Source organism: Mytilus californianus, unplaced genomic scaffold (genome assembly GCF_021869535.1).
Source record: "Mytilus californianus isolate M0D057914Y unplaced genomic scaffold, xbMytCali1.0.p SCAF_4, whole genome shotgun sequence".
Taxonomy (NCBI): domain Eukaryota; kingdom Metazoa; phylum Mollusca; class Bivalvia; order Mytilida; family Mytilidae; genus Mytilus; species Mytilus californianus.
In genome coordinates this window covers 90,094,172-90,098,735 of record NW_026262690.1, presented here as the reverse complement: position 1 = coordinate 90,098,735, position 4,564 = coordinate 90,094,172, and the positions used below count along the sequence as shown (strand labels likewise).

General features: G+C 30.8%; 1 long non-coding RNA gene across 1 annotated transcript; it reads left to right on the top strand.

Moving 5' to 3' along the window:
* Positions 1 to 475: 475 nt before the first annotated feature.
* On the top strand, positions 476 to 3,764 carry LOC127698831 (uncharacterized). The gene is made up of 4 exons (XR_007980959.1): positions 476 to 517; positions 798 to 915; positions 1,072 to 1,136; positions 3,635 to 3,764. It is a non-coding gene; the product is annotated as an uncharacterized LOC127698831 (long non-coding RNA).
* The last annotated feature ends 800 nt before the right edge of the window (positions 3,765 to 4,564 follow it).

The following is a 4,564-nucleotide window of genomic DNA, read 5'->3' as shown; positions in this document are numbered from 1 at the left end:
AACATGACTGATTTGGTATGTTTTACCTGATGTTTAAGTGGAAAGCTCAGCAATCTTGAGAATTTGTATATTTAGAATCATATAAGAGGACGCCTAAACTAAAGTTCGTAGGAAAATTCTGAATAACAATTTTTTTTTATCGTCAATGAATTAAAAGAAGTGATATGGTGATATAAAGTGAACCCCTTTTTCCTTTTATATTTGAACAGATTTGCCATATTATTTTATATTACAAAATTAGTTAGCCGCATGAAAACAATTAGCTGAAAATCCTTCATTACACATTTTGAATACACGAAGTGTTATTGAAATCACAACTAAATGTTGCCATTAGATAATTCTGGGAATTAGTTAAAACAAATATGTTACGTAATGTATTTAGTCCATACAGAATGAACCTTTTGTAGTATTCAATGTATTAATTTCCATGATGGGCGTGCCCTGTGTTTATTTACTATATATATAAAGCTAACAGGTACTTTTGATACTGCGGTTTGCTTTTCTTTGTGATTTGCATGTGAGTATTTAGTTGCCCAGAAAAACTAAATTTCGTTTACTATTTGCTTTGTTAATTTATGAGATGTTTGCATGTTAAAATGTTGTTTAGTAAAATTCAATTTAGAACAATTCATTGATGACATTCAAAACATTAATAAAATAAGATTTATTTGCACCAAAACATTACGATTCATTAAACTTGAATAGCTATTTAATTAAGGACGAGCATGCGAAGCTTCTAGCTTGATTATTCATTTGACCTTTTCAAACGTTATTTTTTCTATTTTTTTCAAAATTAGATCATAATTATTTTTGCAAGAGACTAATCAGATATGTCAGGACGTGGAAAAGGTGATTCGTCATCAGACAAAGGGGGCAAATCTGGAAAATCAGACAAAGATGTCGATGGACTATATGGTAAGTGCTATATGATTTTAATGAATTCAACTCACCACACATATCCTTATGCTATTTAACGATGTTTCTACAGATGATTTAAAAATGGATAAATCTCAATTTGTTATGAATTCAATATTTAAATGTGTTGAAATATTTTAATTTATCGCATTTCAGGGCATCCTGAAACAAACCGGAGTATTATTCAAGAAGCAGTAATGGCTTCTGCGAGTCAAAATAAGGTAAGCATTGATCAAATATACGTTAAAAATCATGCAAAAATACAAAAGTATTTCATTCAAAAATATTTGCAACGAAGGTATTATAAAATTTCTGGCTGTAAATGCATATGCAAAGAAATATGATCGAATTATTATTGGTAAACAATATGAAATACATAAAACTGATTTAATTGAAATTGATCGAGCTTAGTTTTCTAATTATGTACGCGTTTTTTTTTTTCTATTGGGCTTATCATGATAACTATTTGTAAAACTGCATCTTTGTAAATATTAAAATAAATCGAGAAATTTTGTAAGGATACTAGCTTGACTCAAATTTGGGAAAATGAGTATATGTCTTAGAGATAAAAATTTCTTTTTACATCGTTTGTAGATGTGTATTTATGTTGTAAGAGTTTAAATTTGAAATGGATGTATCCCATGATTAAATGATATTACAATGCTCTGATGCAAAAAAAATCAGTGCTCGTTTCTGCGAATTTTTTTTATCATTTATTATTAAACCTTGCACTAGACGGAGATGACGATATTAAAGAAGCATATGTTAAATCCCGCAGAAGAAAGTATGAAATTGCTATCGATAATTTGCAGATTAACTTCATTAGGCTAAAGTTCATATAGATAAAAAAAAGCACTATCCGAAGCGCTTTTTTATTTACCTTCATCGGGAATGCACAAAGCTAAACATTGAAAACCAAGGATGTATAAATACGCAGAAACTTTAGGAGTTATGTGATTAAAAAAGACAGACTAGTAAAAGCCAACTTCATCTAGGGTTTTGCCTGAGGGAGCTGTAACTTTAGTGTCATAATTATTTCTTCATACATCAACTTCTAATATAAGATTTTTTTTTAAATTTAATACTTTCATAAAAGTTTTGAAATAAAACTGACCATTTAGATTCTGCGATAGATTCATATAAAATCTTTTTTAAAAAAAAGTTACGTTACCACGTTCTTGGTGATATACAATACTTTGAACAAAGAAAAATATGAAACTTTGAAATTTAAAAAAATACATAATTTTTAAAGTGACTTTGTTTTTGTATAGATAGTAATGTCAGGAATGGTGACAATAGTGCATATGAATATATGTTAAGGAAATAAATTTTCTGTCTATCAGTAAATATATTGATTGAATTGTAAATAAAGAAGCTATAAGTTGTACATCACTCTATCTTTAATTGTCGATATCAGAGAGAGGGACGAAAGATACCAGAGGGACAGTCAAACTCATCGATCGAAAACAAACTGACAACGCCATGGCCAAAAATAAAAAGACAAACAGACAAATAATAGTACAGATGACACACCATAGAAAACTAAAGACTAAGCAACACGAACCCCACCAAAAACTGGGGGTGATCTCAGGTGCTCCGGAAGGGTAAGCAGATCCTGCTCTACATGTGGCACCCGTCGTGTTGCTTATGTTATTACAAATCCGGTAAATAATCTAATTCTGTATTGTCACATTCGTGAAAAGGGAAGGGTATTGTAGTTACGACATAAGGAACATATCCGATATCATCTGTGAAACGGTTATTCCATAACGGTCGACCAACTCGTGATGGCGTCCGTAAAATTTACGAAGGGACGATTTCAACTTCACCATTTGGAACTCTTGGTTTAATAGCTTCCTTGTGAGCAGCAATCCTCTATCAAGGAAATCATGATAGGAAATACAAGCCCGGGAATATCGTATCAATTGGGAGATATATACTCCGTATGCAGGCGCTGCTGGAATGTTGCTACATTTATTCAAACAGAGGAGGAAAAGGTTGCACACACTAGTTTTCCATATCATTTTTTTTTCTACGTTAAACTGTAACATGAAATTTAACAATTTCGCTCGAAATGAACTGTTCTACTTTAATGAATCTTTATAATTAAGTTTATCAATCAATCGTTTCAGCTAAATGATTATTATTATTTTGTGATATTTTATAGTAACTTGTCTGTTTGATTCTAAATTAAAAAAAAACCATCTTATTTTTACCATTAAACCCCCATCCAATGTAGAAATATTTAACGAATAGGAATTTTTAACTAGACATACAGATGCAATATAGAACTTGTTTTAGAATAAGTATTGAAAAAAGATGTATAGTAAGCTAAAGGGACTTGTAACTTTTAACTTAAGTTTCAACTATAATCAAAGTGAAATAAAACAGAGGCGAAAGATACCAAAGGGATATTTAAACTCATAAATCTAAAACCAAAATGACAATACCATGGAAAAACGAAATCGGGGAGAAGACCAACAACAGTTCACAAAACCCAACAAAGAAAAACTAAAGACTGAGCAACACGGTAATAAGTAATTCTGTAGATCACATTTGAGGAAAAAAGGATGGGACAGTGGTTACGACAATTGAAAAATATCCGTCGTGGTCTGTGAAATAGAAATTCCATAACGGTCAACCAACTTGTAATTGTTTTCAGCTATAAGAAATACAATTTGAGAAATACATTTTGACAAAAGCTTTTTTCTATTTACAGGGCAAATAATGACCCTTTGAAAAGATGGACACAGATTTGGCAGATTTTTTTCGATATTTAATAGCGACATTTCTGTATCTTTCTTAAAATGTTCAGACGTTCTTACTGATATAAAAATACAACTAAACGATTTTCTCTGGAGTTTTTTTTCGTGACTTTTCGGGTACTATCACTCATTTCATTGAGCGTGAAATGGTTGATACATCCTCCACCTAGGGTTGTGAGTTAGCTAGTTAGTTTTACTAAAATAGTCATGACTTGTATGATTTTATTGTGTAATTTGTCGCTATTAGCAAAGTCTTAATTTTAGTTTTAACATGAGTGTTCCATGTTATGTAACTTTAGCAATTTTTGTTTCTAATATTGTTCCAATTTTCATTCAGACTACACTAGTGAACATTTTTGTCGTATAGGCCTATGTTTCGTCTACATTAGTATAGAAGTAAAGGGTTGTGGTCTGACTGTCAATAAGACAATTATCTACCAGAGACCACATTATGATAAAAAAACCAATAGGTAACCGTTCTGGCTTTAACAGTGAGCTAAACCCATACTGTATATTATAAGACTCACCATTGACGCTCTGATAAAAAAATAAGATTACCAAATGAATTATGATACCGATGTGGCCGAAATGTCACAGATGTTCGATATATTTTTGACCTGTGATTCAGAGATATTTCTTCCTGTAATATATGTAGATATCTTGTGTATGGAAAATACATGTAAATATTCATATACTTTTCGATAACTTGTGTAGGTCATTATGACTCTCTTAACATTTGCTACCTAAACATCTTAGACGAAAAATCAATTGCTCGTTACTTAAAGTCATATGAAAGCTTCAAAATTAAAAAAAATTGAACATGTTTTATATACTTGGATGGCTAAGTTTTACTCTAAAAGAAGTGAACATGAATTTTTTTTCAA